Source organism: Ursus americanus, chromosome 6 (genome assembly GCF_024610735.1).
Source record: "Ursus americanus isolate L20-20 chromosome 6, mUrsAme1.1.p, whole genome shotgun sequence".
Taxonomy (NCBI): Eukaryota; Metazoa; Chordata; class Mammalia; order Carnivora; family Ursidae; genus Ursus; species Ursus americanus.
The window spans coordinates 10,179,162-10,192,234 of record NC_142132.1 but is presented as its reverse complement, the minus strand read 5'-3'; the positions used below and the strand labels follow the sequence as shown (position 1 = coordinate 10,192,234).

The 13,073-nt window shown below is 47.4% G+C and overlaps 1 long non-coding RNA gene across 2 annotated transcripts in view; it reads right to left on the bottom strand.

The window, feature by feature from the left end:
* The window catches only part of LOC123796024 (uncharacterized), a 49,759-nt gene that overhangs the window by 20,218 nt on the left and 16,468 nt on the right, over positions 1 to 13,073 (bottom strand). The gene's annotated exons all lie outside the window — the stretch shown is intronic.

The following is a 13,073-nucleotide window of genomic DNA, read 5'->3' as shown; positions in this document are numbered from 1 at the left end:
ACAGAAGCCGCCCCCTCTGATCACAAATTCAGCCCTTCCTCTCTCAGATGAGATGGGGGCTTCCCTTCCTTTCAGCTTTCTCTTTCGATGACTCCCAGCACCCTAGTGATTCACCCTCAGCAGGTCCCATTGTCTACTGACCCACCCACTTTTCTGCACCTCTCCCCTGCCCTCCATATTCAACCTGGGTTCAGTGCTTTATTCAAGCTTTCTCCTACCCACAGCCTACATTCCTAATCCATTCTTCCATCTCTGCCCCAGGTGAAACTTAAACACCAAATCCACCCAGTGCTGCCTTCTTCCCACGTGCACCCAGACTACTAAGCATAGTTGGAGCAAATGGCATATCCAGAGTAGTGCCATCATGAAGTCACACTCACCACCACCACCGCCTGGGCCTTTCATTCTGCCTGGCATCCAACTCTGTCTACCTGATCGGTTCAACCTTCCCTTCTCAGCAAGAATTTTTTCAAACTTGCCTTCTGGACAAACTTCCCGTCCACACTCTACCCTCCTCACTCTTGGGGGGGGGGTGGTGAGAGAGAAAGAAGAAGACTTAGTTAGAGGAGAACGTCCTCAATGTTCACCAAAACTCCAAACCTGCCTATCCTTCCCACCTTCTTTCCTCCCATCCAAGGGGAGCCTCTTCCCCCCGAGTTCCAGGCTCAAGCCTCCTCTCCATCTTAAAGACCCCGTGCTATCAGCTCAGCTCATCACCCAGCACCTGCCCTGCATGTTCAACCGCTCCTTCACTAGCGACCCTTCTATCCGCATTTAAGCTTCTCAAGCCTCTTATACCTTAGATCCAACAAGCCCTTCCCCAGCCCCTTGTCACTGCCAGCCACCACCACCACGCCTGTGGCCTCCATTCATGGCCAGATTTCTTATATGGGGATTCGTGTTTCCCAGCCCTCATCTGCAGACCATGTGAATCATAGGCATCTGGGAAGTTTTTTAAAAATTATATCTATATGAAGAGAAAGAAGCCAGACACTGAATTATATGAGATTTTAGAAAAAGCAAAACTATAGAAACAAAGAGTAGATCAGTGGTTGCCCGGGACCATGGGTGAGCAGGGATTAACTGTGAATGGGCACAAAGAAACTTTCTGGGGTGATGGGAATGTTCTACACCTAGGTTGTGGTGAGAGCTGCACAACTTTATAAATTTACGAATGTTCGGCAAACTATCACTTAAAATGGTTGAATTCTGTGATATGTAAATTATATCTAAGTAAAGATGTGTGTGTGTGTGTGTGTGTGTGTGTGTGTGCGTGTGTGTGTGTGTGTGTGTAATTTTTTCAGTCAGAAAGCAGAGGGAAAAGGAACCTCAAGACTCAGGTCTGAGAGGACCAGGCTAGGGCATAAACGGGGGATTTGCATGGAAACAAGATGAGTCCTGCCCTTCATACCGGATAAAGATTCCCAAATGGAGAGAGGGGAGGGAGACTAGGGGGTGCAAAATGGGTGAAGGGGATCAAGAAGTACAAACTTCCAGTTAAAAAATAAAGAAGTCATGGGGGTGTCATGTACGGCCTAGGGAACACAGTCAATAATATGGTATTGACTTCGTATGGTGACGGTGGTAACGGGACCTATGAAGGCAACCATCTGACAACACATACAAAGGTTGGATAACTATGTTGTACACCTGAAACTAATATTGTATGTCGATTACACTTCAGTTATGAGAAAAGCATTTCCAAGTTGGGAGGAAGAGTCAGAAGGAAAGTAACTCAGGGGCGCCTGGGTGGCACAGCGGTCAAGCGTCTGCCTTCGGCTCAGGGCGTGATCCCGGTGTTATGGGATCGAGCCCCACATCAGGCTCCTCCGCTAGGAGCCTGCTTCTTCCTCTCCCACTCCCCCTGCTTGTGTTCCCTCTCTCGCTGGCTGTCTCTATCTCTGTCAAATAAATAAATAAAATCTTTAAAAAAAAAAAAAAGAAGGAAAGTAACTCAGATAGTAGTGGGTTCCTAAGAAGGAGTCCCAAATTACCCCCCACCCCAATATTTGAGTGTGGCAGGAAAATGAGAAAATTCAAGAATGATTTCTGGAACCCTGCAGTGGAGGAACCCCCATCCTAGGTGGAGCCCCCAAGAATATGGCTCAAATCCAGCAAGAAAATGACTGCATTGTGTCTATGCAGACAGAGTTTCAGTCCCCCAGAAAGTTCCCCTTTGCCTAGCATGGTGTGAGAGCAACCAAAGTTTCCAGGGGTCCTGAAGAGCCACAGAGAAGCATCAGCCCTGAAGAAGGCTGGACAGTTCAGTTCAGCACATGGCAGCATGAACAGGTGGCTCCTAAGAGTCTGGCCTCTGCAGCCTCATCGCCTTGGGGTCCCATCACCCTCCCCCACCCCGGATTTTCAAACTCAACCCCAGGAAAAGGGGAAAGTTGCCCCGTGTTGACAGATTGGCTTTCTGCCACTCAGAGGTTCAAACTAGCCATTAAATTGAGAATTTAGCTAACTAGAGGGATTCGCCTTTGGAGACTTGAGCTGAGAAGCCTCCATGCAGAGAACTGGGGCATCACCCGCAGGGTAAGCGAAGAGGAAGAGACCGAAATGGGACAACTGTCCCAGCTCTCCCAAGGGAATTAACTAACCCAGGAACTTTGTTTTTCCTAGATTAACATAGAGAAACAACGTAGGAGCCTCTTAAAGCAACAAAGAGAGTCAGCGCTCAGCACTGAGGGTTCTTCCCTTTCCCCACCAAGTCTGCGCTTGATCTTACTGGGCGCCAGAGAATGTGGTGGCTGGGAGAGGAGCGCACTATCTGGGGGAGATAAGGCAGAGCCTGAGAAAGTGGAGATAGAACAGAGCTGGAGACAGTGGGGAGGGAGATGCCTCTACCGTCTGCCCTGGCCTGGGCCATAGCCTTACCCCACCCCAGAGCTCCCGGCCTTACCCCACACCAGAGCTCCCGGCCTTACCCCACCCCAGTGCCCCCGGCCAGGAGAGATCCCAGCCCCAACCCACAGCCAGCATGAGAACAGAGCAGCATGCAGGGCTGGGCACAAAGCACCAGTCACAAATGCGGGAGCCTGACCCTCCCATGGCCAACCTCAAACGAAATCCTGAGTCCCAACAGCTTGAAACTTGGGGTCCCACAGCAGTGGGAAGAAGCGGGACCAGTTAAAGGCAGGGAAGTGGGGCACTCAATAGTCATGGGACTCTGGGCAAGCCGCTCCTCCCAGCCCGGGTTTCCCCTCTGGAAACCGCAGGGCACAGAAGGGAGAGTGGCAGAGGGGCGAGCACGGATTATCAGTGCCATTCTGGAGAGCTGAAGTTCTGATTCCTTTTCAGACCTGACAAGCCAGGCCCTGGCCTTGTCCACCCACACCTGAGCAGGAAAGGCTTCCCAGCCACGTCCCACCAGGGCTCAGAGCTACAGCCCCCCAGGGGCTCTGCCCCCCTCCCTCAGCCCACGCTGGGGTTGCTATTGTCTTTGCTTGCTCCCCTGCATTGTCAAACAGTTAAGCTGCCAGGGCAAGACTGAAAACATTATCTTCCCTCAGAGAATACATGGATTAAAATTTTTATTTCTCTCTTCTTTTTTTTTTTAAAGATTTTGTTTATTTATTTGACAGAGACAGAGACAGCTAGCGAGAGAGGGAACACAAGCAGGGGGAGTGGGAGAGGAAGAAGCAGGCTCCTAGCAGAGGAGCCTGATGTGGGGCTCGATCCCATAACGCCGGGATCACGCCCTGAGCCAAAGGCAGATGCTTAACCGCTGTGCCACCCAGGCGCCCCTATTTCTCTCTTCTGAGAAAAAAGACTAACGGGTAAGACACAAGCGCCCAAAATGGAAATTTCACCAAAACGGTACAAAATCGACTTATACGGTCAAGCAGATGAAAACAGTTGCCCGGGCGGATAATTTCCTTTCTCCCTTCTGCGAAAGCATCAGGACAATATAAATATATACCCCGGGTCTTGGCAATTCATTCCCACTACCTGCGGAGCCGGCCGCTCTGGGTCTGTCTCCCGAGCGATCTGAAAAATCAATAAGGAATCAACAGCTGAGCTACCCGTCTTCCTTGGCGAGCAGAGAAGTATTAGTGAGGCTTATCACTGGGAGCTGGAGCCCTGATCGTAATCCTGATTCTAACCACAAATCCCCGTGTTAGAGGACACACTTCTGGGCACTTCCTTTTCTGAGTCTTTTTCTTTCTCAAAGCTAGCGATGTAGTTCTCTCTTTCTTTAACAACCTCTCCCACTCCGCTTGGAATTGTTGCTCCAACTGTGGTTTGCACATTTTTTTCTAACTTTCAGACAGCAACTGTAACAAAAATTCACACCAGCCCAAGACTCCTCTTTTGGCAAGACAATGCAATAATTCCATTCCAATTGACTCAGTCGGCTGCAGTTGATATTTTGAAATGGTCTAACACCCACTTTATTAACATTAGGGCTAATTTCTTTTGAAGGGAGTTTCAAGCCGCCAGGACTTCGATTCTAGGGTTAATTGGTCTGTTTGCCACTGTTTGCCAGGACGGCCTTTAACGAACATCTTCAAAGACTGCTCTGATACGGCCCCCGACTCGTCTGAAATGCCTCAAATGTCTTTATCAATGCCAAAAACGCAGTGAGTGAAAGGGCTCTTTACTTAATTATTTCTGAAAACCAAAAAGGGGATTCTATGTAGACAGATAATGAGAAATGACACAGTGAAATTAAAATGCGTGTTCAGGCAAAGCAAGCCAAGAGCGCTGAACTCCTACCCGAAGCCAGCACATGGAGAGTCTCCCGCCTCAGCCACCGAACCAGACAGCAGGGATGGGGGCTTCGTTTTGTCTCCTGGAACAGATTTCATTTTAAAGCCCATGCTGATTGGGTGGCACGCGTTGCCTAGCAACCCGCAGGCCAATAGTATTTGGTTTTCAAATGCCAACATCTGCACAGCATTCCGAGTATAATTTTTAATTCAAACACTTATGTCTGGAGACAGGGAAGAAAATGTCTCTTTAAGAAATAAAACGGAATTTATTTCCTTATACAATTCTCCCCCACCCCCCACCCCCACTCCCAAGCAATTCATGGTTTAGCTTGCAGCTTTTCACAATTCCCTGTCTGCATTCCTACTTCCGGTTTCTTTTGGGGGGGGCTAGGTAGAGATGAGTAGAAAGGGGGAAGCAAGTGGGGCGGTTTTTCAGGTATCCAGGAGAAAAGCGGGGAAACATGCGCTTCATTTTAAACGTAGTTAGGAACGCCTCGGAACAGAAGAGAAAAAGAGTTTGGTCTCCATTGTGTTGAAAATTATGGCTGTGGATCCACGTTTCTGCCCAAGTCAGATAAGAGTTAGGCTACGTCTCTTGACCACTGCCGCGTGATGGGGTGTGTGGGCTACGCGAAGGTATCAGTTACCGCCCGTGGCGAGCCCCACAGTAGTCTCTTCTCCCCAGAACAACTGGATGACAACCCCAAGATGAAACCAGAGAAACCCACGAGCAGAGAAACTCAGACACCCAACACCTAATAAGGAGTTCACTTGAGGATCCCCCAACATAGCTCACATTTTGAGGATCTTCGTCTCCACGGTATCAAACCCACACGCGCCTGGGCTCTGGTTTTGGCCTGACGTACCTTGGCAATTGTAACGTCTAGTCCTTGCCACTGTCTGAATTCCCAGAAATCAATATATTTGCATGTCGTTTGGGGAAGGATGCAACAGAAACCCCCTCAGGGAAATCAGATTGGGCAGGAAGAAGGGCAACTCCAGGACAACACCTTTCTTTTTCTTTTTAAAAAACCCAAATGGCATTGCAAATTGATGCTATCTTTCTGCCTTTCTGCAGTCCCACCGGCCTCTGCTTGAGTGAATACATTAGCCTTTACTCCTTCCCATACAGAGAGGTCAAATTACCTGCTGGAAAGCAAAGGAAGCCCTAAATCATTTGATGCAGGAAAAAAATAGCCAGGAGACCTTGAGCAAAGGAGGGGGAACTTCAGATCTCTGTTTAGGGTAGGAACTCCTTAACTGGACAACCCCTGGAGGGCTTTGAGAGCCTCTGGCGAGAGAAAGTGTGCTGGGGGCTTTGATAAAACAAAAACACACAGACACACTCCCCTCCCCCTTCAGCATCACACCCCACCCCACCGTGAGGTTGTGGCCATTGGTTTTTGCCAAGAGCAGGAGATCTGATTACTGTTATCTCTGCTTGCATAACTACAAATGTTATCATTACTGCTCAACTGATACGGCTCTGTTTTACAAACACAAAGGAAGACTGTATGTACACTTGCCCTCTCACCAGAAGGGCTGATTTAAAAGAAAAAAAAGAGGGAGCGAGAAGGAAAGGGAAGAGGGGGGCTGGGAACCGAGAGGGGCAGGCCTGCTGAATGAGCCTTTCAGAAAAAATTATGTGATAGGTTTGGGGTGTGCGTGTGTGTGTGTGTGTGTGTGTGTGTGTGTGTGCTTTTTTCAAACACTGCTGCCAAAGCTAAGAATTGAAAAGTATTCAATGGGCATCATGTCAGAAACACAATGATTTATTTTGCTGGTTCATTTTCAAACATGAGCTTTCTCCTTATTCCCTGAAATGTGTCTTGGGCCCAAATCTTCAGAATGTGAGGAACAGAAGTTATGCAGACAGCCGGGTCTGATTCAAGATAAACAAGGATCCGATTATAAATATGACAGTGGCATGTCCCTGGCCTCCAAAGGGCCTCGTCTGCTTGCCCAGACTGCAGTTGTTTCTCTGCCCAAAACTACAGCAGGTAGAAGCGGGGTCCCCTCTGGCTAGGCCCAGCCCCGCCCCCCCTTCAAGCCCCCCAACTCCACACGCAGGAGGCATGGATTCTAAGCCCTCCCAGCTCCACCATCACCTGCGGTGTCTGAGGGAATCCTCCTCCTTGAGCTCCTCCAAACCAAAGTTCACACACACACACACACACACACACACACACACACCACGGCAGGTTCTAACCTCAGTTTTTCAAGTCAGAAGCACAAGAAATACTTCTTTATTTTCCCGGTGCCATCCCACAAAGGTGAAGCCTTGTCACCATTAATTCCCACTTTTCCTCCAGGATTGCATCGAAGTTCCTGGAAGCTCAGTGGGGCCTGGGTATAGGAGGCAGGCCAGGGAGGAGGGAGGATCTGGTCCACAAGGGGGCCATGTCTCCAGCCCACAGCTCCTAGCGGGACCACCTTCCTCCGGCCCTCCGTCCACACCATTCTTGGCCGCACTGGGATGCAGAGAGATTCGGGCAAACACAACTTTGCTTGGTGCCCCCTCTTGTTTGGCTTCTTCTAGAACCCTGCGCCTAACGTTTTTAGCATATGTTGTTAGTTGAGATCTAATTCGCATACTATAAAATCCACCCTTTAAAAGAATACGATTCGGTGGTTTTTAGTTATATTTGCAAAGTTGTGCAACCATCACCGCTATCGAATTCCAGAACATTTCATCACCCCCAAAAGAAATCCCGCTTATACCTAATTGTGAACTCATCCTTTTGAATTCTGTGTTCTAAAGAGGGTCCCAAATTGCTTAAGCTTCAAGACCTATAAAAATTAAATCCACCCCCAGATCAGAGACCTCCTGCAAAACAACCTCAGGCCAGCCTCCCAACAGGCAGTAATCTCTACTCCAGAACCAGATCCCCTGGGTGAGGCAGGGCAGAAATCTCCTGGAATTCAGATGCCCCTCCCCCAGCCCGGCCTGGGGTTTTTCAGGTTGGCCATCCCTTTCCCCAGGGCACTGGGAGGCTGGAGTCCCTTCTGAAGGACCCTCCTGAGCCGAAATTCTCTTTCCTTCCCTGGGGGCTCTTCCAAGTCCTGAGACCCACCGGGCCCTATCTGTTCATCTATTTCTCCTTTTAAACTCAACAGGCAAGAATTTGCTTCTTTTGTTCTCTGAATTGTATCTCCCTTCCCTGAGGCTGGGAGGAGAAAGCCTTACCTGCCTCACCGAAGGTCACAAAACAACAGAAAGTAATGATTACCAAAATCCACCAGGGTTCATTCATCCAACTACTGGCCTGATAGGAAACACAGCTCCAGTCTTCAAGAGCTTAAAGGTCACTCACTGCCCAGACACTTCTAAGACAGATGAGTGCCAAGGGTGATGCCCAGTAACCTTGCAGCAGGTGATGCCAAGGGACCGTCCTTGAGAGTGACACCATCTCCCCCAAAAAAGGAGGTGGCTTTATTATCTATCTTTAAAATTGGGGGAGGGGTGCGTAACTGAAGCCCTGGGGCCCCGTCTCCCTGCCACCACAATCTGATGACAGTGGGGCCAGGGTTCTGTCTGTGTGGTTCAAGCCAATCAGGACCCTGGGTCTTGATCAACCAGAAAATCATCCATGTGGGGTTATGCATTCACTTCTCACTCCAAACCTCAGTTTACTACTTACAAATCAAGCTTGGTGCTAACCCTTTGTGAGATCTCATCTCCCGTCAGGGCTACACTTGATTTATGTTTTTATTTTATTTTATCTAATTTTAAAGACTGAGAAATTGATAAGGTACAAAAGAGCTCAGAACCCCCCCTAGGGTGGCCTAGGTCACCATTTGCTCCCCTGGGAGAAGACTGGAGAAATGATGGAGCCACTCCAGGTGGAGGAGCCCATGGCCAGCCCCCTTATGTCAGAAAGGGCAGCGCTGTGGTTGGAGCCACCATGAAGTGTCCAGATAACGGAGATGATGCCTGCAGTGGCAATGATGACAGCACCAGCTCTGCTGCGTTTGCTTCCTGCCAAGCACTGTGCTGAGGGTTTTCAATGCAGGGCTTTGTTTACTTCTCAGCACCCTTCCACAGGGAGGTACTGTTACTATCCTTATTTTGCAGATAAGGAAAAAACACAGTACAGAGATTAAAAGCTTAAGCAGAGTCACAAGGTCTTACAACTAACTAGGTATTGAGAGAGCCCCATTTTTACACTGTCTGTCTGCCTCTAGAGTTTTGCTGTTTACCACTGCTCTATGCTTCCTCAAGCAGGTAAACCCGAGAATGAGCCACCCTCTGGTTCCAGTGCACAGAGATGCCCTTTCTGGCCTGGACCAAACAATGAGCTGGATTTGGGCCTCCCTCAGGTCACGACTGAACTTTTACTGCTTTGTTTGCTGTGGGAAACTGAGGATGTCTGACCTCAAAATCAACTACCTCAATTATCTAGAGGGGAAAATGAATCCCTACCTCACACCATATAACTAAATAAATTCCAGATATACCAATGAGCGAGTAAACTATATATTGAAATCATAAAAATTCCAGAAAGAAAAACCATAAAATAATACCACGATATTGGAATAGGGAAGGCTGTTTTAAGTAGTCATTTAGCTCAAAGATCTTAAAAGGGTTGAAGCACATTCTCTGGAGAAGAAAAACAACATCATTAATAAAGCTAAAAGGTAAATGACAAGCATATTACAGGCACAGGCCTCATTTGCTTTATAAATATCTCCTACAATACAAAGAACAATCATCCAACAGAAAAAAAAAAAGGCAAAGGGCATGAAAAATTCATAGCAAAGAAATTACAAAAGGCTCTTTAGATGTATTAAAAGGTGTACAACCTTGCTCATAATAAGAACGTTCCAAATTAAAACTACCCATCTGGTTGGCAACGATCTACAAAGATTAGCAAGGATGTAGGGAAACATATCTTCACCCACTGCTGGAAAGCATCCACTCAGCTCTAGGAAGAGCAACAAGGGAATCAGTCTTTGATCCTGCAATTCCACTTTTAGGAATTTAGCCTACAAGTATGCCCAGATATGTAGGAAGTGATTAAACACAAGAATGCTTATTGTATTATTGTTTTTAGTGGTAAAAGATTGGAAGTGACCCAAATATCTGAGTAGAAACGTGGTCAAATAAGCTATGGAACAGATTGCTATCAGATATTTTAAAGGATGCAAAAGAATGAAGTTGGATCCTTACCTCACACTATATATAAAAATTATCTCAAAATGGATCAAAGACCTAAATGTAAGAGCTAAAACAATCTCTTAAAAGAAAACACAGGAGTAAATTTTCATTTCTTGGATTTGGCGACAGATTCTCAGACGTGACATTAAAAGCACGACCAACAACAACAAAACTAGATAAATTGGCCTTCACCAAAATTAAAAATTTTTGTGCATCAAAGAATATTGCCCAGAAAGTGAAGAGACACCCCACAGAATGAGCGAAAATATTTGCAAATCATCTGATAAGGGTCCCATGGGCAGAATATATAAATACTTACAACTCAACAACAAAAACAACAACCCAATTAAAAACATAGGCAAGAATCTGAATAGACATTTCTCCAAGAAAGAACATGGATGTCCAATAAGCACACAGAAAGATACTCAACACCATTAGCCATTAGGGAAATATAATCAAAACCACGAGAATCTACTTCACACCCCCACTAGGACGGCTATAATAAAAATGGAAACAAAGTGTTTAGCAAGGATGTGGAAAATTTGGAACCCTCATACACTGCTAGTGAAATGTGAAATGATTCAACTGCTGGGGCGCCTGGGTGGCTCAGTCAGGTAAGCGTCAGCCTTCAGCTAAGGTCATGATCTTGGGGTCCTGGGATAGAGTCATGCATTGGGCTCCCTGCTCAGCAGGGAGTCTGCTTCTCCCTCTGCCCCTCCCCCACCCCGCTCATGCTCTCTCTCTCTCAAATAAATAAAATCTTTTAAAAAATGATACAGCTGCTTTGGAAACAGTTCAACGGTTGCTCAAAAAGTAAAACAGAATTACCAAACAACCCAGCAATCCCACTCCTAGGTACATACCCAAGAGAGTTGGAAACAGGTGTTCAAATAAACTTTTATACATGCATGTTCATAGCAACATTATTCATAATAGCCAAAAAAGTGACAACAATCCAAATGCCACTTGATGGATGAATGGGGAAACGAAATAGTCTATCCATACAATGGCATGTGATTTGGCAATAAAAGGGAACGAAGTTCAAACGCCTGCTACAACACGGGTGAAGCTTGAAAACATTACACAAGAAGCCAGACACAAAAGGCCACATGGTGTATGATTTCACATATACGAAATATCTGGAATAGGCAACTCCATGGAGAAGGAAGGAAGATCAAGGGTTGTTGTGGTCTGGGCAGAGCCGGGCTCGCTAGTGACTGCTTAACGGTTACGGAGTTTCGTTCTGAGGTGATAAAAATGTTCTGGAATTAAAGGGTGGTGATGGTTGCAGAGCTCTGTGAATGTACTAGAAGCCACTGAACTATACATTGTTAAATGGTTGAAGCAGCACATTTTAGGTTATGTAAATTTCACCTCTTATGTACGAATGGAAATAACCCCCAAGATGTACTTTTAAATTAAAAAAAAAAAAAAAAAAGGCAATACACCACTGCAGAACAGTGGCTATGCATAGTGTCATTTGCTTTCTTTTAAATGCGTTAACTGAGGAGTGCCTGGGTGGCTCAGTTGGTTAGGCGTCCAGCTCTTGATCGTGGCTCAGGTCTTGATCTCAGGGCTGTGAGTCTGAGCCCTGCATTGGGCTCTATGCTGGGTGCAGAGCCTACTAACTAATTAACTAACTAAATAAATAAATGCATTAATTGGCCAGGGTTTTTGTTAGTTTGTTTGGGTTTTTTTTTTTTTTTTTTAACTAGACTCTACACCGAGCATGGGGCTAGAACTCACAACCCCTCGATCAAGGGTCACATTCTCTACCGGCTGAGTCAGCCAAGTGCCCCTAATGGACCAAGTTTTACTATAACTTTCCTCCCTGGGAGTAGCGGCAGAGAAACAGACCCACACCTGGGCCATCTCTAGGCTTCAGAGAGAGACACACCCTCCTCCAAGGGCCGTGTAGCTGTGGACAGAGGCCTTGCCAAGGCTGGTCGGCTTCGTTTACGCGCGTGCACAATCAGTCAGGCTGCCGCTGCTCACCCACACTCACGCTGGGCGGAAGTAGGCAGCGCTGGCTGGGGCTCACGCCCTCTGATCCAGCCCTAGAGAATCCATCACAACCAGCTGAGCAGAGGGACCTGGCAAGCTGACCCATGTGGAGCCTTGTTCTGTACATTTGCTTTCTCCACAAGCAAGGCTGACTGCCGGACAGCCAGTGCGGTTGCTTCAGCTTAGCAAAGGTGCAAATGCAGCTCTGCTGTAGACGGCATATTTGTACCCCTGCCCCCAAATTCACATATGGAAGCCCTCACCCATCCCCAAATTCACATATGGAAGCCCTCACCCATCCCCAAATTCACATATGGAAGCCCTCACCCACCATGGGATGGTTTTAGGATGTGGGAGGTGATTGGGTTTGGATGCGGTCATGAGGCTGGGGCCCCATGAAGAGATTAGTGGCCTTATAAAGAGAGAGGAGCTAGAGTTGCTCTCTCCACCCCAAGAGGTCACCGCCAGAAGACGCCGCAGGACACAGGCCCACACTAAATTCAGAACCTGCCATCACCCTGTTCTTGGACGTCTAGGTTCCAGACCGGTGAGAAATAAATGTCTGTTGTTTAAGCCACCCCGCCTATGGTATATTGCGTATCAGCCTGCATGGACCAAGACAATCTCTAAGAGTGGCCCAGAGAGAGAACCAAAGGGGCAAAGTTGCACCAGCCCAGCACAGGTATGGAGTCAGTATGAACCGGGAGCCACGGCCCTGCCCTCCGCTCCTGGGTGTCCTTCCGGTGTGAGCGTCCTATCATGCCAAGTGCCATTTTCGTGTCAAAAGAGAAGCATTTTTCATATACCATGGCCTAAAGTGCAAGCCAACAACTTCACCTGGGGCTCAATTGCAAAATAAAAAATTCGATCAGTTCCAACACTGGGGAAAAAACTGGCTGAGAGGAACTTTCTGAGAGACAGCATAGTACTATACTTTGTGGGCACTTTGGGGGGATTTTCAAGGAGAATTTTGACCCCGCGTGATCCTCGCTTCAGGAGATGGCTTTCAAATCTCACCCCGGAGTTAGATGTGACTCCCCTGTCATAAGAACAGAGTACCTCCAACTTCTCCACATGTAGAGGATGAGAAATGGGGACATTTGCTTCCCGAAGTTTCCCCAAACACCTCTCACCACCCCTTCCAACAAGTACGAACTGATTGCATTCGGCGTGCAGGCAGCACAAGGAAGAGC